General features: G+C 41.5%; 1 protein-coding gene across 5 annotated transcripts in view; it reads left to right on the forward strand.

The window, feature by feature from the left end:
- The window catches only part of zfhx3b (zinc finger homeobox 3b), a 324,823-nt gene that overhangs the window by 31,904 nt on the left and 270,043 nt on the right, over positions 1-22,876 (forward strand). For 2 of the 5 annotated variants that reach the window (XM_069524017.1, XM_069524014.1), the window contains exon 1: positions 7,346-7,590. The exons of the other annotated variants lie outside the window; for them this stretch is intronic. The gene's annotated coding sequence lies outside the window, so the exon portion shown is untranslated. Of the gene's footprint in view, positions 1-7,345; positions 7,591-22,876 lie in introns of those variants that run through there. 5 annotated transcript variants of the gene reach the window in all.

Here is a 22,876-nt window from a genome sequence, read left to right on the forward strand (position 1 = left end):
AGTTGACATCTTTACCCTGACATCCTTCAGACAGACATTAAAAGATGCACATGACAATATCAACAAAAAATTACTGTAACAACTGGCCAACTAGCCGTGAATTATTTGTGGTCTGATTTTTGAACAGGAACATCAGAGAGTCAGTGAATTGCAAATTAACAGGGTTTAGATGTCTCTGTTGTTGTTGTTGTTGTTGAAGCGGCGAAGTGTTAATCTAACCTTCCAACGTGTGTTCATGTCCTTTCTGAAAGGGACATGGGACGGGCTGATGACTTGACTGCAACACCACTGAATTTTTTACATTCATTGACTGGCGGACTGGCATTAATAAGAGTGCACTCCTGTATCATTTTCTTTTTCTCTTGTCAAGTTCCCATCCTCTCCTCCCATCCTGTCTTCATTCTTCATTCTCTATTCTCTCTGCACCTCTCTGATTTCTCATTTCATTTTGTGGTGCGGTTGCTATCCTTCTGCATCTTGCATCTCTCTTGGGCTGTCCTCTCGGGCTCAGTGATGAAATGGCGTCAGGACACTCCACCAAAAAATATATGGGATTGTGGAAATAAACCCCCCCACCACCATATTGTGCCCTCCCGCATCATGCAGCTTTAGTCTGTCACTTCCTCAGCTCATATTCAAACATGTGTGAGTGAGCATGCACATGCACGCACCCGTACACACCCATACTCGAGCAAGCACACGTGCACATACACTCATGAGGTTGCTGCACACTTCATTTAACACACACAGATGCAGGGCTTTGTGGTTTTCTTGAAGCCAGAAAACAAGGAAGTGCACAGAAATTGTGAAAGCCTGTGTTATCATTTATATCACAAATGCTGCTGGCATGGAAGAGGAGCCATTGAAATTGCTCATCCAAGAGAAGGAAACTTAGTGTATAATTATGTGAATGGTAATGCTTCAGTTTTATGCACCTCTTTCGTGTGGATGTGTCTCTGAACCTAGATCTCACAATGATTTCACAATTTACAAAATGTAATGCATCAGAGATGTTTCTGTTCCTCTCTTCCTTTCTTCCTTTCTTCCCCTTCCTTGGTGTTTTTAAGCTTTCTGTGAATTTAAAGAATAACTCAGTGAATATGGCTTCATCTGCAGTGCTCAGCCTTTTATATTGGTGGATTCTGACCTGAGAGAAATCTGCATGTTTTCTAAAACTAATGGAACCTGCTCATATTCACAAGTGTGATGCTGATGCACACAAATGTTAGATTTTTTTTTTTTTAATTACTTAACTTCTGCTACTGTCCTTCATATTTACTAAAAAATAAAATAAAAAAGCAGTATTACATAAACATTTTTGTGGGGAGAAATATTAGGTTCGATACATTCTTAAATACACTGACCTGTTACTGAAGTTAAGATGAGACACACAAGATTATTTACACATGAGGTAAAAATTAAAGTGTTAATGACACAAATAACATTTTTTTTAAATCACACAACTCACCCACTGATGTTACTTGAATGTTTTCGTCTTGTCTCGTTCACGGTGCAGTTGTGTTCCGTGGACACATGTAAGACATAAGTATCTCTCTGGCTCTGACTCAAGGTCAATAAGCCGTGCTGCCTTATTGACCTTGAGAAGGAACTACAGGGCCTGTGTATGTGCGTTGAGGAGTGACGACTTCACCTGCGAGCGACCCCTCCCCAAACAGTGGGTCAGGGAGGCACTGAGGGATATTGCCACTGTGTAGTTGAATATGTGCACTGTCACTTTATTACCTCTGACCTGGGCTGTGCACCTGTCAGCCGCCGGATCAGAGCAGGGAGCTTGTGTTTCCTTTATGGCCTATCCAGACAAAATTAAGTTTTGAGATTTTCAAATTAACCCATAGTATTATTCTACATCCAAAAATTCATGTCAGGGGAGGTGCATCACGCACTGATAAAGTTTTCTTTGAGGGAGCAACATGTGGCGAGGGATTCATTAACAGTACCGTGTCATTTAGAACAGCTGAGAAAATCCGCAGCACATTGTTTGTACACTGCTCCTGGTTGGTAAGTCATTTCCTCAATGCTTTTGTGAGCATTGTCTTCAGGCTGAATGCTGGAGGTGTTTTTGCTTTTGGTTTTCCTGAGTGGACACAATAAAAGCAATTTCTCTATAAAGCCACTCAAACATGGAGTGAACGGACAAAAGGGATTGGAGAAAATCTGGGCCACAGCAGAATCCAGCGTGCCCTGCTGCTAACCTCCTCTCAAACAAACATAGCAGCCATTTCCTCCCTCCGTCCCTGGAGCCCCTCGCCCCTCGCCCCGTGCTGAAGCACCAATTCAGCCGGCTGCAGCACAGGTGTTGTGACGTGTGTCATTTTTATTCTTTTTCAATGTTGACATTAAACAGCCTACTATCTCAAGTTTTAATAGCACTCATACACTATACTGTTGAATATAAAGCATAATGTGTGTAGAACAAGATTCTCCAAGAATATATATTGACAGTTTTATGTAACAGTGCGTTTTGTCTTAAATTTAAAAACATACAGAGATTATAGTTGTAATAAAATAAAAATAAATTTGTTCAACCTAAATTTATTTTTAAACAATTAGATTTAAGCTGCAAACTTATTATTTTATTATTATCAGTTTAAATGCTGTATGAATTAATAAATTAAGATTATTTGTGGCTTATGTTTTTATTTTTATTTTGACAAGATTAACCATTTATTCAAACCGGACTCGGGGACTTTCACTGAGGCTCGGTCTAATGTTGTATTTTATGTATGGATGCATCTGGTAGGAATCATATGACCCCGCTGAGGGAGCTGAAAGTGAAAGAGGCTGTTATGCTTTAGCACTGGCCGAACTGCCAAAGTCACAGCCCGATCTGACTAAATCCCCGGCGTGTCCGCAAAGTCAAGCATGATGGAATCATTGCTGTGCTGTACCCAGCAGTGGAAAAACACCAACACAACATAATCCAACAAAGGCAGGAAATATTCCTGTAATATGTAAATTAAAAAAATCTAAAAATGACTTTTTATTTTAGTTTTTCGTATTATTATCCTGCAGAAATTGGCTCGGCTTATTGAATATTATTTCCTTTTGTGTTTTTCTATTTTTAGGTGCTTGATTTCCTTTTTATTTATATTATTCTATATTTCTTTTATATAGTGATTATAGTTATGTAAATTCTCAATTGTAATTACAAATTCTCAATTGTAATTATAATTCAACATGTAAGCAATTAATAAATAAATAAATTATTGTTTTCTTTTTCCAATTCCTATAATTCATTAGAATTATATGCTTGTTTGCTGTCGTCTTGGTGTCCGAGATAAAAGTCATTTATTTTTGTTCTAGTTTTGCCCCAGACTCAGGAGGGGTATTGAGGGTTTAAGGACAGTGGGAGGGGGCCTGTGTGTTTATTTTTTTTATTCTCTTTTTCCTCTGTCTCCTGACATATCTGTATTCCTCATCTCCTGCCTCCTGTTTGAATAGAAATTTAAAAAAAAAACAGAGGGGTTCATTTTTTTCAAATCGTCCTCTCGCCTTACCATTTTCATCAGCTGCTCTGATAGCCATGAATCTTGTCACTCATGTTTTTCATCAACTCGTGTCTGTGGAGCATGTGGCGAGTCCTGGAGATGGCTGCTGAAGCGAACGCACTGGTCAGAAAGAGACACACAACCAAGATGGAGAATAACACGCACAGACATATCCACACAGGCGATATCACTGTCTCCGTAATTTCAAATCAGAAACAGAACCCTGAAATAAAACATGGGAGTAAAATGTCGGCACTTCTGTGAATTACATGCACATCCTTTAGAGGTGAATTGACTGCACAGACAGAAACGAGAACAGTGTGTACACTTGACAAAAACACATCTGTGCGTGGACTTTGCTTTTTCTTACTGGCAAAATGTTTTGTAAGACACGCAGGAATTTGGTAGGAGGAAAACCGTGTTTTTCTTGTGAACGCCGGCAAAGAGAACAGAAAACAAGAGCGCGGGGTGTGTACTGTAATGTTTCCTCCTGGTTCGATTCTCAGATGGCAGGAGCCAGTTACTATCACCGCTGCATCTGGGTTCTGCCGCTTGTCAGCTCTACTTGTTTTCATATGTGAACCATGTTTCTTTTGGTGCATTTTTTTTTTTTTTTCTTCCTCTTGGATACTTTTTTTCCCTTTCTACATGTATTTGACATTGTTTTCCCTGCTTATGTTCAAGGCTGGAATGATTGGCTGTGACAAAAGGGGCATCTCCCTCCATCCTCCAAAAAGAGTGATGGCCTCTCAGACAGCTGTCATTTACCATTAGTCAAGCCCTATTCTCCTCAGTTAATTTTATTTCTTATTGCTTTTTATTATGCCCGTGATGTTTTTCCCAGGTAATAACACATTTCGAGCTTTTTCCCCCCTCGACCTACAACTGTCTCTGACTGGAATAATCACTTGTTCTTTAGGTGTTAATTGTGATTTGATTGCCCTAATTACTTCATTATCTCATACATGATTAAGTTAATTAGCTGAGTGTTAAATACTGTGACTTTTTTCCTGTAAGACAGGAAGAGGTCCCGTTGATTAGTTAATGAGATTAATTATACTCTCTGATAAAGCAGGTATAATTGTGAAAATTCCCACCTGCAATTCTACTTTCACACCATTAACGCGAAATCGCTGTAAATGAAGACGTGTATGTGTCTTCATCAGGTAATTAATTAGAAACGAGGGCACGCACAGTTAAAATGTGAATCATGTATGTTCATTATGTTTAATAGTGTTTAACTGGGAAAAAAGGTGCTACTGTGTCATGGCAGGTTTTCTCTCTTAGAAAAACTGCTTTTCAGAATGAGGTCAATTGTTAACATTTCTCTGCCCCAGGATTTGAAATGAAAGATTTTTTTCCAACCAATATATTTTTTCAGGGTCAGAAGTTTTTCAGATATCCTCATAGATTGGACTTTGCATGTGTTATAGAGTAATCACTTGTTAAGCTTTGGATGGAGTTTGAAAGCGACCTAATATCTGTCTCTCTGATGAGTTTGAAACAGAAATTAGGCCCATTTCACCGAAACTGCAGCTTGAATATGGGCAGCATGCGTTGAATCAGGCCGAATCAATCAGTCTGGTTAGTCTTTAGTGGAATTTAACTGTTGAGAACGCAGGAGCCTATAAGTTTAATATGGGATGTATCTGGAGAATCTAGCAGTGCTCTGAAAAGCAGAGGATGGCTGGCAGCATTGTCTGTCTGCGTCTGTGTTTCTCTCTTTCCCCTCTCCACCCTGCGTCTCTTCCTCTGTGTCTGCAGTCAGAAGGTAGAGTCAGTTTTACTGTCACTACCTGTGAAATTGTATTCCACGAAGATGGATGCTTTCTCTTATATTCATGACATCCAGGGAAGCACAGTCACCTCCAAAACTGTTTAATATGGATGCTGTGGAGGCGGACACATGCATACACATACACGCAAACACCACACATGTGCGTGCACACGCAAACACACACACATGCACTTTTTTTTTTTTTTTGCCCCAAAGACAATGCGAGGCTGGTGTTTTGCTCGTGCTGATGATGAAGAGTAGTAGTGACAGTGCTGCTCTCAGTAGGGTTGATGCATTACAACACAGTGCTGCCATGTTGCGTAAATTCTCTGTCTCTCCTCATTGAGAACATGGAGGCTTCTCATCTACCATGGTGCACCAGTGCACTTTAACGTCTCTACTCTATCGTTTCATCTCCAGAGTTTCATGATGACATTCACTAGTCACTACTCGTCCATTTTGTGGCGTTTTCATTTGCCTTTGTGTGCATATTATCTAATCTGGGCTAAGTTGCAGCCCAGTGTTGTGTTGTACTCCGAGGTGTTCGCCATGGATCCCTGTCCATGTGCTCTGCAGGTGAAGCCCACCTTCCTCCTCCTGTAGAGGGAAACCATGCAGAGTAATCTTCTCTGGTCGGACTGAAAGAGGAAGACCTGGGGTACATTTTGTGGGCTCTGTTAGTGCATGTGTGGTTGCATGTGTGTGTGTGTGTTTATTTGCACTGACGGAGAGGATGAGGGTGGAGGGGTGTGGTCTGGGGGTCAAAGGGGGCAGATGAGACTCACAGCTGAAGGGTTTGAGGACCGCAGCCTCAGAAACACAAGATTAATAAAACAACACTGAGCACAGGATAAGACTCCGAGGGCACCAACAGACCCTCTCCCCCTCCCCTTTCTCTCAAGCCCTCCCTTCGCTTTCCCAAAGCTACCTTAATATAACCAAGAGATGGATCTCCACAAGCCCCATCAGAGAAGGGGGGCTGTTTTTTGCCTCCAAGCTTAATGCTACGTAGCTGGCACTCCTGCTCCTGTCTGCATGCAGCCAGCGGGTCCTCCCAAGTCTATAGAGTTCCTCCTAGAGCCTCAGGTTTCTCCTCCTGACATCCAGATACAACAGGACAGTCCCACAGCTCTTTGCACGTACAGGGACACAAAAATACACAGCGCATGTGCATCCTTTTTTGCAACATCTCCACGGAGAGAGACTCCTTGAGGAGTCACAGTGTTGTTACATGTCTGTTTGGTTGAGCTCTGTTGTAGAACTAAACTTAGGCTCCATGCCCTAGCTGTGGGTTGTACAGAGTTTCTACACCTCATTCTTTGGTGAGGGGGAGGAGAGGAATCACAGAGTCTGTAGAAATGGGGGGGTTCTGTTGCGAGGTTCAGAGGAGAGGTTTTGTGTAATCCTATGCTAAATTCAGCATTAGATCTTTTGCGGAGCTGTGTAAAACCAGTGTGTTTTTCTTGTCTTTACTTTTCCTGCACACCTCAGAAATGATGATAGCACATGGCTTTGCAGCTAGCTCACCCTCAAGGCAAAATGTACCAGGCTGCTAGGCGGCGTTACCTCTTCCTCTTCCTCGAGACAGCTAACCCCCTCAAAGGATGATGCGTCTGGAGAGAGAATGCCTATGAGCAGAAATGGGGAAGAAGGAATGAGGTTTGGGATGGGGTGGGGGTAAAGATGGGGCTGGGGGAGCGTCGAGTGGAGGGGAAAGACGGAGGGAGGGAATATGTGTTTGATTCAAAGTGGGGGTGAAAAAAAAAAAGTCAGTTCGGTCCCCCCTGTTCTTTGTAGAACATTTAGCTTTGACCCTCCCTTGCTTTCTCTACTCCCTCCCACCCCCCACTCCCCCCTACTCATACACACACACACACACAGACACACAGGGTCCAGCAGATCTGGAGGATATCACACCAGCGAGCCTTTTCTATCTTCTGCACCGAGATGCACGCTTCTTGATATATATCTACTGTATAGTGTGTATATGTCCACACCGTTGCAACAGGCAGACACTGAGGGAGGAGAGAGGGAAATAGGGACGAGGGAGTGACAGGAGGGGAGTGAGGGGAGGAAGGGAGAGAGGTAGAGTGAGAATCAGACTGAAATAGGATAAGGGAGGGGGGAGAGCTTGATATGTTGGTTACATGTTTATGATGCAGTGAAAAATATCAATTTAGATTTAAAAAAAGAAATAAGGCTCAAAGAGTATTTCTCATATTTGTGGTGAACTAGTCCACATAGCTGCAGCCAAAGCCCTGACCAGACCTCTACTTGTGCAGAGCTGACTGGAGGCGACCCAGGGTAAGTTATGGGCTTTTTTTCCTCCTCTTTCTCTCCCTCTCTATACGCCGCTGATTACGATGCTGCTGATTGATTGGTTAGAGGCTGTGGATTATCACGGGCCGCTCGTCACCAGGTACCTGATGATGAGAGGAGAGAGAGACGAGAGGAGAGGGGGGGCGAGGAGAGGAGGGAGGGATGAGGGGAAGGAGGGGTGGAAATTAGATGAGCATGGCCAGTGCTCACATCACCAGATCTAGCTAACTCTCTTTCTGATTTCTCTGTTTACTCTGCCGCTGCACATTTGTATACCGTGTGTGCAAAAAATTGATTTTTGTGCATTTTGTGTGTGTGTGTATTCGTGCATCGTCTTGGTTGTGCGTGTGTGGTCTCAGCCGGCACACGTTGCCAGCCAGCCCGCCCGCCTTTCCTTCCGTCTAACCGGCGTGTGCTGATGAGGCTGTGGGGAGGGGTCTGCTGATGAGGGAAATCCAAAGGGGCCTTTTTGTGAATATGCAGATCAGGGGCATGTGTAAATGGGGAGGGGGCTCGACGTGAGTGTGTGCCACACGCTTTTCTGTTTATATGTTCCCCATAGGGAGCCTGATCCTCAACAGATTGCCGGCGTTTGGTGTGATCTTGCCGCTGCTTTGTTTGGGGCATTCTCTGACAAAGATGGAGAAAGCAAAGAGGAGAGCCGGAGAGGGGGATAGTGGAGGAGGAAAAAAAACTGATAGAAAAACACAGTTAAAGAGGAGCGAGAAAAAAAAATGGTAGAGCAGCTTCAGGGCATATTTTCACCCCATTGACAAGACGTGATGATTGCTGTTTTGCCCCCTCCCTCCTCCCCTTTACCTCCCCAGACATTTTTCTAATCCATTTGCATGTCAAAGCAGTGGAGGCCACTGTGCAGATTAGTATAAGATGACATAATGATGTAATGAATTAAATGCTCCTGTTTAAGCACCGCACTTTGCTTTAGTGGGAGGCGGGGGGGGGCAAATAAGAGAGGAACAAGTGAGGATGAGACACTGACATGCTTCTCTGTTGACTTTTCTTTTACACTTGTCTTAGAACCACTGATTGAAGTAACCTTTTCTGCTTGGTTTGATTACAACACTACACCCAGAGTTTGCACTGAGCTTAATTATATTGACATATTTTAGCTGAATGTGTATATTTGACTGTTACCATCTTTACACACTGTAACCAACTCTGGACTCGTCAATCGTATCATACAAATCCAATATTTATAGCACATTATGCATGATATTTGGTTTAATTTTCTCAAGAAGATGTTATTAGTATTTGGGAATTATTCATCTCAGTCTTTTTGAATAAAAAGATATTTAGATTTTTTATAATTTTTTAAATATTAATAAACTAATGCATATTGACCCCTGCTGGCCCTACCTAGTAATTTGGATATTTGTTTTTTGACAATTTGTGTGAAGACCTGAAATAAAAAATAAAAAATTTAAATCACACTGTTGCTTACTCAAGAAAGGACGACCGCACAGCTGAAGGATGTTCAGGTTAGGTTCTGCTAAAAACCTAAATTGTAAACACGTTGTTGTTTTACGTGGCCTTTAACACAGAGCACTAAAGTGACTCTGTAGCAATAGTAAAGGCATATGGACTTTTTTTTTTTTTCTTAAGCCGAAAAGATCTGAGACACGACACCTGGGTCTCTATGGAGAAACACCTACTCTGTGACAGAGGCTGGAGTGTGTCACTCTTGTCATCTCCCACCCCACCAATAGATAGAAACCCTGTACACACACACACACACACACACACACACACACACACACACACACACCTCAGTCACCTGCAACAATTGGGATAGCTGCCTCATCGAGGACAGGGGCAGTGTGGGGGCTTGTTGAGGAGATAGATATGTCCCTCATCTCTCTAAACTTTGCGTTATTCACGCCGCCATACTTCTCTCCAATCTCATCGATCTGAGATGTACTACACAGATTCAGTTTTGCTCGCCTGATGGTTGTCTCTTCTATTTGGCCATGATTCGCTTCTAACTGCCATGTAGGGGAAATGCCTCGATTGACACCAAAATAGTCAATAAAGACATCATGTTGGACCAGTGAACTATGTATAGAATTTATTATAAGTATTTATATCGAACAGATCTCAATAACTATCAAAAGCTTTATCAAGATTTTTGTGATATTAAAATATTTCCTTGCCAGAAATAGATATTTCTTAGTATAAATTATATTCCCTACATTGAAATAATGAAAGGGGAAATTTGCAAATGCATTTTTTCTAGTTTATGATTTCTAGCTGTCCCTGGTGTGGCCCCAGAGCCGTGTCCAGGCGGGTGTGGCCGTGTGGAGTCAGCTGGCTGGTGCAGGGGGTAATGAGTATGCACTGTGACAGCTGGGATAAAGTGTATGGATGTGTTTGGTGGGAGTAATCAGCTGCCGACCACGGGGTGCAAGAGGGTGATGTGAGGCTTTATGACTGCAGAGCTTACACACACACACACACACACACACACACACACACATACACACTGGTCCGTTGGGACTGCATGCTTCACCTCACCCTTGCTCTGCTGAACATATCCTGAGCTTCATGGCGAGCTTCTTATTCTTGCCTTCAGTAAAAATAGATTTTCAGCATTTGCTTCCGACAACCTGTGAAAATGAAGGATTTCTTTTCACGTTTACTCATAAAAAGTCACTTATCAGAAAAATGTAAACATTTCATTGCAGCAAAAACTCTCCTGCACATCAGAAAATAATGAACATTTTAATTTGTGTTCAGTTTGATGCTGCACAAAGATAACGCTGTGTTATCCTGTCTCAGGATTGAGCATTTTGTTATTAACGGCACACCCAGCAAAACATATTGAATAAGTGGTATTTTAAACAAATGCTTTTCCAATATTGTAGGAGAAAATAAACAATGTGGCATCATATATTCCGGGTGGTGGTGTTGTCTAATTGCTGGACTGATCAGATCAGCTTTGTTACTGACTAGGTCTTAATTTGAAGTTTTTGGAGCCTGTGGTTAAAGTGCTTTACAAGTAAATAACACACTAATAAATACATATAGGGGTAATAAATATTGACAACCAGTACATGACAATAGCATCGCTTTGCTTTGAGTCATACAGTTTATGGGGCATGTTGTTGTTAGTGGGTATTGGTAGTCCGGGGGCACACATGTTTTTCTTTGACCGTCCCGGTGTTTGTGTTTGCCTGCCTGTAAATGTGCAGCTGTAATCCCAGGCTTTGATTGTGTCTGGTCTCTAAATATTATGTTAGCGTCTGAGAAAAGTGTTGAAATGTCCGTATCTGCCTCTGTTGTAGCTTTTGACAACACATCTGTGTGTGTGTAGAGAGACTGAAAGTTTGTGCGCATGTGTGAGCAATGGAAGCCTTGCCTTGAACCCCTGGCCCTGTCACTCTGGGCTGCAGTTTTCCACAGCTCCTACAGGTTCTCTATAGTCAATGAGGAGGATAGGCGGGAAAGAGGATTATTGGTATTGATCTACCCAGGGGGATCATTAGGCATCACTATCAATTCACAGCTCCTAGCACACAGCACCGGCCTGCACAGACATTGCCAATTTGTCCCTATTAGAGAGCCCAGTTTCTGGGTGTCTGCTGTGAGAGGCTGTTCAGGCCCCACTGGAGAGCAGCCAGCCAGGGCCCTGGCATAGGCCTGACCGCTGTGGGGGCTTGGCTGCATTTAGATAAGGTGATGAAACACATGCTGGCTACGCTCACCTGCTTGACATCGTGAGGTAAATACATTTAAATATGCAAAACAAAAAAATATATATATATTTTTTCTAATCATAGACAAATAAACCTGCCCTATGTTTTGTATTAAAATGTGTCGGACTTTAAATTTTATTTAGGGAAACAAAAGAAAACAAGATTTTTTTAGACTTCCTGCACACATTCTACTTCCTGTCAATAGTTTCCTCTACATCCCCATATTATTTACCAAGGGGTAATTGGCACTGTAATAGAATACTTCAGTGAGGCTTATCCAGCCTGGCCCACTTATCTGTGTAAGCTGGCTGTTCTGGGGACTAAAGCTGCTAGATCCGTTGTCGCTGACTTTAACCCTCTCTGCTCGAGTCAGGTGTGCACGGTGCTACACTGCTGACTGTCACTGTGTCAGGGTAGGTTATAGATGCTCAGACATACCAGACATTCAGTTTAGATTTATTTTTAATTCACTTGTGCTGTGAATTTGTACGTAATTGTCGTTCTTTCATATCACATTCACTGTTTCTTCGTACAGTGTTATTTTGTTCCAGCTCCTTACAATTTTAGTATTTATATCTCCTTTTATTCAGTTTTTTTTTAAACATGAAAATTATTTTATCAGGCCACTTGGTGTTGAACTACTCCATCAGCCCTCTATTTTATATATTGTCCTTTAGACATAAAAGGATGATTCCAGTTGAATATTTTTGCAAACTACTGTAGGGTACAACCAAATAAAATTATATTCACATTGCAGTATATTACAAACTGCTCCCTCTTTGTGTCCAGGCCCCCTCTTTTAAGAAGAGCTTGATGTCCAAGACGACACACTTACATGTACGCTTATGTAAGCTCTGAAGTGCAGCGCTTACAGAAACAGATGTGGTGGTTTGAAGACTGAAGGTCAGAGAGCAGGGGGATGTTCAGAGTTTTGTTTCACTGATTATGTTTATATGTGTGTTTTATTTCAGTTGAGGTAGGTTGTGGTGCGCGACTCAAAGTAGAGGCCACACACACACACACACACACACACACACACACACACACACACACACACACACACACACACACACACACACACACACACACACGAAGAGTGGACCAGACAAGCCTTGCAGTTGACCGTGCGGGTCAGTGAACAGCAGGTGATTTTTTTCTCACGCCCCCTGACCCCTTTCCGGGCCTCTTTAGCTGCAGTCCAACAAAATCTTAATCATGCAGAAAGAAGACACCACCCACACTGACTGTACCCTCACTGTAGCCAAACACAGAGAGAACACACTGTATATTTAGGAATATAGCACATAGATATGAAAGAAAATTCTCTCTGCCTTTGTAACAGGGCCATGGTTAGTGAAACTGTGTCATTTCACACTGGGGTCTATTAGAGAGGGAGGTGGGTGTAAAGGATTTAAGTGCTCTAATAAATCATCTTCCAACACATTCAAAATTCATCAGTGCTCGCTCTTTGCCCTCTTTCTTTCCGAGTCGGCCCTGTGTGGTCAGACAGCCGTACCACATGAACGCTGCAGCAGAGACTGTGTTCCAGGGGAGCAACACATTTGGTCTTCAACATGAGGTTTTGCGTGTGGAAATCAAAGGCTCGCTGGTAATGACTTCAGTCTGGGCAGAGTGTGGGGGTCCGTTTGAGCCGCTATTCCCCAGTCACTGTGCATGCAGTTTTCACACATCCTCATTCACGGGCGGTTCATGGGACGCTGTGCCGCTCCGCCGTGCTAGGTCAACAACCACGCAAATGACATGTGGAGCCAGCTCTGTTTTAACCAGCACATTCAGTCGCTCTCACTTCATCAAATATAAAAGCAAAGGAAATATTTGTACCAGTAAATCATGAGGAAGTAGCATGAAGCAGTGTATATGGCTTTTAAAAAAAAAAATGTCTACATTTTTATTAGAGAGCTGAAGCATAAAAGGTTGAAGAAAAGAATCAAATTGATGATGTAGCTGTTACTCTGCTTGGTCTCTAGCAGCATGGATGTGGAGCCACCAAGAGAGGGCAGTGTGGCCTGCCCAAAAGCATGGTTGGAACATTGTGATCACCTGACATAAGCAGACACAGGCACACATACAAACACACAAACATATGTTGGGTTTTTCTATAGTTGTTTGGTCACTTACTGATATAATGCATTCCCTATAGCCCTTTACCCTAAAACAACCCACAGCCCTAAAGCTAATTCTAACCAACCAAGTCTTAATCATCAAACAGCCTTTTGTGAAGATTGTCCACATGTCCTCACAGTGATGGTAACAAACCAAAATACTTCCACACAACCATAGAAAGGCACAGGCACACACACACACACCCACCCTCTGTCCCTGGTTTGGTTCTTGTACACATAGATGATATACAGACATGGCTGTCTGTTTTTCTTTCTTCATGGTGGTGTGAAGAAACTCTCTGATCTTCTCTCTGGCATGCATGCCTTTCTCATAGGTTCTGGTTAATTTTCCCTCCGTTCATCTTTAATTGATGTTTGTCCAAACACAATGAATATATTCCAGTTGAAAGGCCTGCCCATTTACTACCTCCTATAAATAATAATATCCTTTGTACAGATTTATTTATATATAAAACCATACCAATATTAATGCAGGAATGAATGGAATATGAAATGAATGAAATATAAGCAAAGGCAGAAGGATATTTGTTGAATTAAAGGACTACATGGTTGTGTGCCATTTGGTTCCTGTCCTTTGTGTTTTTATGAGGCAGTGGAGGCAGACTGTCTGGGAGTAATCAGATAAAAACAGGAATCATTCATGATCCTTAAAAATGTACAAATGAAAAATAAACAGATCGCGCAGAGCCAGTGGGAGCGACGTGTGCTTCCGCTTCTGTAGATTTTACCCAGAGGACCAGTCATCGGTGGATCTCACTGGTAGAAATCCAACATCGTCTCAATACGCATTTGTGTCATCTTGTATGTTTTGTTATCTGAGAATATAAGAATGTGTGTATGTGTTTTCATGGGGAGGAGGGAGAGGCTGCGAGTCTGTGAGCGAAGGAAGAAAAAGAGAGAAAAAGAAGGGAGATGGATGAGGGCAGTTCGGGGGCCCTGGGTGTTTTAATTATCCACTGCTCTGTCGTTGGGTCAGAGCTCGCTATCTCTCCCTGGCTTTATCCCTGTCTCATGATTTGAGCAGTACCTTTATCCCTAAGCCTTCAGCTCCTCTGGCCAAACAAAGAAGAAGGGAGGGCAAAGAAGGGGTTTTACAGCAGTAACTATGCCACATTTACCATTAATATCCCTCAATCTCCTCTTTTTTATGTACTGCAGAGCATGGTAACCTCAATAAAGTGACCCCAGTGAGGAATGTATGAATATGGCTGTTGGGATGGAGGATCCTCTTGCACACTAGGTCAGAGCCGGTCTAGTTCTGCTCAAAAGCTGAAGCTAAGTGCTGGCAGCCGCCGAAACAAGTGGGGTGAAGGAGCACATTTTTTTATATCATCTTTTTCCCTTCACTCTTTCTTTCTGCCTTTTTTTGTGAGGAGAGATCATTGAAATGCCAAGTGTTCCAGGAACGCTGTTTATCTGATAACACTGTTGGCTGAGGAATGGCTACTGTGGACGGGCACCATGGTCACATGACCTTGCTGTAGAATTTCCCTGAAGCGGAAGCGTTAACACGTCCACGCTAAGCATCGGAGTCGATTTCAGCGTCACTGAATATCTAGATAAAATACTAACACTGAATTCAGGTTTGACTTTCACTGAAAATGCTCGGTGAATGAAGACTTTCTTTTTCCTATGAATGCCATAATTTTAAAAGGAAACATAATATTCTCTTCCTTTTGGCAAAGCCTTTTCTCATGATTTGTAAATTTTCCATTTTTAAAAAACAGTATCAAAATAAATTTTAACACAGTCCTAATTCTGGCTGTAATGATGAATGTGTGCTTTCAAATTTCTGTGTTTGAAATTAAATCTATTTTAGTCTCTAAGCCATAAAAATCCAAAAGTATTAATTTGGTAAATTTGTATACATATTTTTTTTTTAATCTTCAAACATATTCACCTAAAAAGATTCAAGAGACATTTTGTGCGGGAAAAAATAATCAGTGCAGAACTCCAATAGCCTTTTGTTTTTGTCTTGTGTATACTGGATACATATTTATGTATGTATATATTCTGTATATTTTCTGTCTAAAAGAATCCACAAGGCAAATGTATTTATTAGTGTGTGTGTGTGTGTGTGTGTATGTACTGTGCATCCTGGGTTTCTGTGTTTGTCTGTAATTTCTCCATGACAACATGGTTTTGATATGGGTTCCCTTCCTGACATTTCTCCATTCGGGGAGGCTTGTGAATTGCCTTGCCTCTCCTTCAGTCAGCATGTCACATGAAAAAAGGTGTGTGTGTGTTGGGTGGGGGGGGGGCGCTTGGCTGGGGGGGGCAGTATGAGGAATCTAATGGGCGTCTGGTCTGATGGTCCTCAGCCGTGGCAGTAGAGACAAAGCAGATGAATTGTGCAATGGATTCGAAGAGATTGGAGACAAGTGCATGTCAGCAGCCCCTCCATCTCTGCTCCTTTCCTCCCCCCATCCTCCAGGATCCCTCCCTCTCCATCTCTCCTCTCTTTTTGTCTGACATCCTGAAAAAAGCAGGCATGACAGCAATGCTCTGCTTGAGCAAAACATTAAAAACAAAATGCAATCCTCACCCATTTTTCTCTTCTATTAGATATTCAGGCAGACACTCAGTGTGTTGAGCCCATATTAATTGTGAAACACTGCATGACAAATCTTCATCATATTAATCACTAAGCAAACATCAAGGACATTTTGATCCATGCTGCCTGAAATGCTAGAAATAAATGACAGCATTTATAGAAAACAAATTTGAAGATGAAGGCACTTAACTAATCATCTTAAAAGAGGCACACAGGAGTGAAGTCAGACTTTTCTTCCTTGAATGCTTTTGTCTCTCATTCTCATAATGTAGCTATACTCTTTTTTTGGGAATAATTTCAATGTCTTTTCTTCAAACCTCCATGTTGCAGTAAATATCCACTATGTCGGACCAGTATTCTTTCCACTGGACGAAACATTGATAGTCAGCACAGGCAGCTTCAAACACCTGAAGCTGGAGGTAGAAGAGCAGATCTTCTTATCTCAGATCCCTGGAAGAAAAAAAAATCACAATATTTTTTGTACTTTTCTTTGTCATGCGAGGCTCTGGCCATTGTCCCAGCTCAGATGAATGTTGATGATTTGTGGCAGCAGTATAGCCCAGGACTGTAACTGTGAGGATCCCCCACTGTACAGTAAGTGTGCTGATGTATTTTAGACAGATACTTCGGCTTTGAAGTTTCAAAGAGGAAAACTCGAGCCTCTTAGGGGTATCACATTTCTTCCACTGAACTTAAGTTGTTTAGCTATTTTTATTTTTTATACTGTTGTTCTTATACATACATATTTTTTATGTATATTAATACCAGTAATCAAAAGATATTTTTTATATATATTTAATTAGCCTGCATTTATTCACTATTAAAACAGAAAAAAATACTTTTAATACAAGATGTATCAATATTTAGAGTGCTGAAATATTATTTTGTTTATTTCTTAAATCCACACCATTAACCAAATGAATCGACGCAGTGAATTTTCATTTCTATCAAGTGACCACCTTGACAGCACAGCTTTTGTTTAGTGTTGACTGCATTTATTATTCATCTTTACATCAGTCTGTATTTTAATATGAATAATGGAAGAGGTATCAGAGGAGGAAGAGGGATGGGAGAGAGGGGTGCCACACAGCATGTGTCCTTGGCTGTTCTCTGCTCCTTCTCTCCTCAGAGTGGAGCAGGTGGAGGGGGGTGTTGGGTGGGTGGGGGGGCAAAGGAAGAGGAGGACTGTCGGGCGCAGATTCTAGCTGTGCCTGGTGCAGGGCCAGGTTTCTGGGTCCTGCTCTCTCTTTCCTTTGCACCTCCTCCCACCCGCCTGCTTACCTGGCTGGCTCTCTTGTCGGATTTAATAACGGTGTATAAATCAAAAGCCTCCTGTCAGCCACACAGCCTTCATTAAATTCAAATGGGGAACGGGTCTCTTTGGATCCAATTTTAATAAAACCAGGTAATCAAATATGGGTTTAAAAATGGGTCATCATTTCACAGCCCCACAGATGTCTGGTCGCCACCGGTTTCTATGTGTGTACACATGAAACCTTATAGGGGAGAAGACCCTACTTATACACACAGTATATACTGTATATATGTTCTCTGCAGGTGTACCTATATATTGTTTCTTTGTATGCACACACAATGGAGGTTTACTAACGTGATGCATTCAATTCACACATTTTAATAACTTCAGTATAGCGACATGCTTTCCATTTCTTTCTGTGGTTTATCATCACAATGTATTTTTTACATTACCCAAACATCACAATGAATAGAGTCAGAAGAATAACTGGTAGATGTAAAATAACATATCATTAATCAAGAGTAGTTATTGTTAATATAGCAGGTTATAGGTTTTTGATTGATTAAGTCAAATTTAGCAGATCCATAATCAGATTTAATTGCTACACTATAAGCTAAAAATGGTAGGTGAATATATACTGATTCATGTAGAACAACATAAAGTCACAGATGTCTAAGCTTACATGCATGTCATGTGTCCTGCTGGTTTTTCCCTGTTGTTGCTCAGCTGGGGTTGTTGCATCTGGACAGAGCCAATCCTCAGGGTTTCCAGGGTCTAGTGATGATTGCGTGGCCACCTTTCTTTTTATTGTTGCTCATTATGGAGGCAGATACATCTCTACTCCCAGACTGAAAAAAACACACCAGCTGTCCTAGAGGTTTTTTTTGTGCCCAGTTTGGTGCATGACCTGCATGTTGTTCCTGCATCAGTGCTGTGCCATTTTCATTGTAATGGTGACAGCCCCACAGCTTATTGAGTTCTTGTTTACTATGTCTAGTTGGAATCATTATTTTTGGTGCATGATGCAGATGATGTTTTGGGGGCTTTGTGCACCAGATACCCCCCAAATACACGAGATGCTTCTGTTTTTAATTATGCATAGAAATAAGCTTATGTATTGTCATGTGTGGTGCAGAACTGAGAGAATCAGGACTTTGTACTGTATCAGGTGCTTTACACTTGTATTTTTTTGATGATCAAAAAGAAGAAAAACTCAGTATCATACAGCTTGTGAGCAGAAGAGGGCACTATGAGTCGCTGATGTGTTTACTCCCTCTCCGTCCCTCTGTTTCTCTGTGTCTGTCTGTCTCTGCATCCCATCTCTCCGTCTGTCCTCTCCCATTGCACTCACCTGCTTTCTGAAACAATTCACATCAGTTTCATTTGTGTAGCATCAAATTACATCATGCATTATCTGAAGAGAATTAACTTCATGTGGTTGAGACACTCAACAGTTCCCACAACAAGGAAACACTTGGTGACAGGTGATGAGAAAACCTCAAGCAGAACCAGACTCAGGGTCGGTAGCCATCTGTGCTGGGTTTCTATTTCAAAACGTTATCATTTATGTCATTAATGAAAAACAGCATATTTATATTATATAATACACACTCTGTAAACCACAGGTGTAAAATGAAAGATATTAATAGTAGATTCAATTATGTTCATTGATATCTTGGCATCAGATTATAGTTTTACTGTGTGTGTGTATGTGAACGTTAACATATATTCAACTGACACTAACTTCATTTGTCTTACATTTTATTGTTCCCACCTAAAATAGTAATTATTTAATTTATATTGAATATACCTTTTTGTGGTGCAACATTTGCAAACGTTAAAATGCTACAAATGCATCATGATTTATGGACACACTACTCTGGCCTTTGAGCATCTCACACAAATACTACAGTATTATCAGTCATAAGTACTACAGTATTATCCTCCAAGACCCACAATCAGTGTAATTCAGCCTTTCACTTACTTATTTTTGTCAGAGATAAGATTACATAAGTGTATGATTTAGTTCCAATACCATGTCACAAAAATACATATTTTATCTTCCAGCTACTACTAAATAAAGTGTTTCAGGATTTCACATCCTATACAAATACTGACTGCAGGAGATCCACACATTCATTCTTGCTGAACCATACTATTTATGTTTTCCTTATGGTTTCCAAGATTTCTCTGTCTTCGGCCTCCTTCTGTTGTACCTGCCCGTCCTTTGTAAAGGAGGAGGACATCCAGCGAGAGCTGTCCGATGATTATTTCTATCCAGGTAATCACAGCAAGCTCTACCTGTCCATTGTGTCCTCCACAGGCAGGTCAGAGGAGTTCCCTTCACCCCCTGATGCGTCTCCCTCCTGCCTCTGTTCTTCCTGCCCTCTTTCCTGTTGCCATCGCGGCTTGCCATGTTAGCGCAGGCTCCCGCTGCTCAGCCCCCTTCTTCAATAAATCTTCATATGTGTTGGAGGGTATGTGTAGGGTACAGACAACAATAACCACCGCTACTCTCCATCAAAGGGTTATCTGGCCTTCACAGACACACTGACAGACCGCTCTCTGACATGGAGCAGAGGCCGAGTGCTGTGTCTCTGACAGGGAAGAGGAGACAGGAAAGGGATTCATTTATAGGAACAATCTTCAAAAAGTTGAAACATTAAGAGGGCAGCCACGACTGACGAATCAAACGAGTCAGCGAAGTTAAAAGTCAAAGAAAGTTTCAATGACCGAGTCATTTTGTTCCAGATGTAGGATGTACTGTTCCTATTACACAGTAAATACAGCTTGTCTTAATAAAGTGAAGCAAAATAGGTGTTGCATGTTGTTCTAACAAATGACTATTAAATGTAGAACACGTTCAAGCATATCTGTAAAAAGTATTACTTAATTTACTTTAGCTCCGCTCTTGATTTAGTATCGACTACTCAGAATGACTAAATAACTAAATAAATTCAAGTGAAATATACTGTGTGTGTATTCCAAACAACACATTTACTCAAGTTGAAATCACTAATGTGAAGTTTCTTGCACATTAGAATTCCTCAGTTGTATTTTATTTATTTATTTCCAGCAGCAAACTGATTGACTTGTTAAAACCATGCAAAAAGTAAACTTCCATTGATGAAAAACAAGTTCCATTCACCTGAAATGATCACATTTACAGTTTCACAAAAAAAGTAGTTAGTGACACAGTTCAGTTTTCTCGCTAATGCTCATCGATGTTAACGAACGACCGTGATGCTTTTGTGCTCAGGACTTGACTTTGAGTTTTCATGGAAACAGATTCAGTTGGGGAGGAGATATTTTTTTGTGTTGAGTTGCAGGGGCCTATTCTTCAGTGCTGAATTAGTGTGTCAGCGAGGACTGCTGTTATGAATTACCAGCCCCAAATTTTGCAACTTAAAAAGTGGCAATGAGAGTAAACCTTTTGTTTATGTCACCTATCATCTTGAAATATTTACCATTCTGCGCCTCTCAGCTCCCTGTCTCCCTCCAGTGTGATAAAAGGTTGCAGGCTCCCGGTCTTAACCCCTTCCTGTTCCGTCCCATCTCAAGCTCCATCTCCTCGAGGAGCAGACATCATATAAACCTCTTCTTTCTGTTCAAATCCTGCTGCTTCCACCCCCCCCTCTCTCCCGCAGGAAGTAGTTTATTCAGGGTGGTTCCTTTGGGAATCTTACGAGCGTTTGACCAGGTGGCTGTGACATTTTTCAATATTTTATTCTAGAGCATGTTTGCGTGTGTATTTGAGTTGTTATATGTTTGACTTCCCAGTTCGCAGAGCAACAATACACGTGTGTACTTTTGCACTTTGTCTGTGTGGTGCAGAGCGAGGGTGTGTTTTTTTTTTTTTTTTTTAAGAAAGAGGAAATGAAATTCAATGCTGAATGAATTATGTAGTATGTATCGTTACCTACTGTGTGTTGTTCAGACTGCGTGAGTGAATGAAATTCATGTGCGAAAGGTGCTGAAATAAAAACAGAAAAGCTGCAGTGGGTTTTAGGCAGAGTGTCAGGTACTGTATGAATTGCCTGCGGTTGCCTTGCAGGACTGATACCTCTGAAATCCACCATTTCTCTCCATTCGCTTTCAACAAAAACATGTCCCCCAGCTAAGGTGCACCTTCACTGTTTTTACCATCACTTTTTCAAGAGAAAACAAAACTGTGAAGAGTAGCAGCCAGATACTGGGTTTTGTAAAGGTGTATCGTGGTGCTTTCGAAGGTATACTGGAGTCCCATTCCATACCTCTCTTTTCACTTCGAGGGGGCCGGCTGCTGAGATCAAAATTACTGCAAATTACAGCTGTTGCACTGCTTTGTCAAATAAAAGGATAATGTTTCATCAGATGTGCTAGATGTGTTTGTTTCCAGGATATTCTTATTGAATGCAGAATGAGCCTACAGTGGCTGCTTTACCTTTGTAGGAGATTTTTTGACAAAGAATTTGTTTGCTTATTGACATAAAACGGAGCTTCTAATAGACAAGTCTACTTCTACACAGTCAAGAGTTTGTGTTTGAGATTTTTATTTTTGTAATTCTTTGAAAGCATGGAAGTGCTTACAAGTAGGGAAAAAAGTATATATTTTGAAAAAGGGATGAAGGTAGTACAAGATATTTTGTTAGTATTCTCCTTCCTAGCATTTCATTCTCAATGGTTGTTCTTCCTCTTCTGCACATTGTCTTTGTCTCTGTCCTTGTCTTCCACTTGCTCTTCCTCTTTGACCTCATCTTACCCCCCCCTCTTCCGCGTGGATGTCTCTCAGACGTTCTCTATGGTGCATGGAGTAGTGAAACCTCAGGGTGGGACTCTGGCTCTCCACTCTGCCAGCCCTGTCTTTAAGTCCCGTCCAGTTTTGTGGGGGTTTTTTTATATTTTCAGTTGGGGTTGTGGGAGGGAGGGGGTGGTAGGCCTGATGTGGGGGTTATGTCAGGAGGGTTGATCATAAATATTAGGAGCTGCAGGGAGACAAAGGGGCTAAAATGGAAAGGCTTGGCTGGATGAGGGGACCTGGCCATGTCATGTACCTCAGTCATTTTTCTTGTGCGCTTAGAACTCAGTCAGGGGTTTAATTGGAATCCAGACTTCAAAAGAAACCCTCGGCCCATCCAGCGGCCCCCCATCCCAACTCCACCCCTGCACTAACTCCCCTGGCTGGATCCACTCACGTCCAAGCACATACACACACAGACCGTGACCACTACAATATCAGAGAGCATCACCATGTATGACCCCAGCTGAAATTGACTTTGTTCATATTTGCACAAGATGTTTAGGTTTAGGACATGGATTTGTGTGGGCCTTGTTTGTGTTTGAACTGCGCAAACCAGTTTGTCTTACACCTAATGAAATGTGTATAAATATATATATATATATATGCTGTATATATATTCAATGGATTTTGGGGGGGGGGGGACTGCAGAAACACAATATTTTTCAAAACGTGTCATTATGAACTGACTTTTATTTTGCATGTTTAAGATCACCTTTAAAAAGTCTTATTAGAGTCCTCTAAATGTAAGAATTGAATCATATTTTTATTCTTACACATATTCTACAAATTCATTAGTCATACACATTTCTATTTTGACAGCGATTT

The sequence above is a fragment of the Paralichthys olivaceus genome, chromosome 1 (assembly GCF_024713975.1).
Source record: "Paralichthys olivaceus isolate ysfri-2021 chromosome 1, ASM2471397v2, whole genome shotgun sequence".
Taxonomy (NCBI): domain Eukaryota; kingdom Metazoa; phylum Chordata; class Actinopteri; order Pleuronectiformes; family Paralichthyidae; genus Paralichthys; species Paralichthys olivaceus.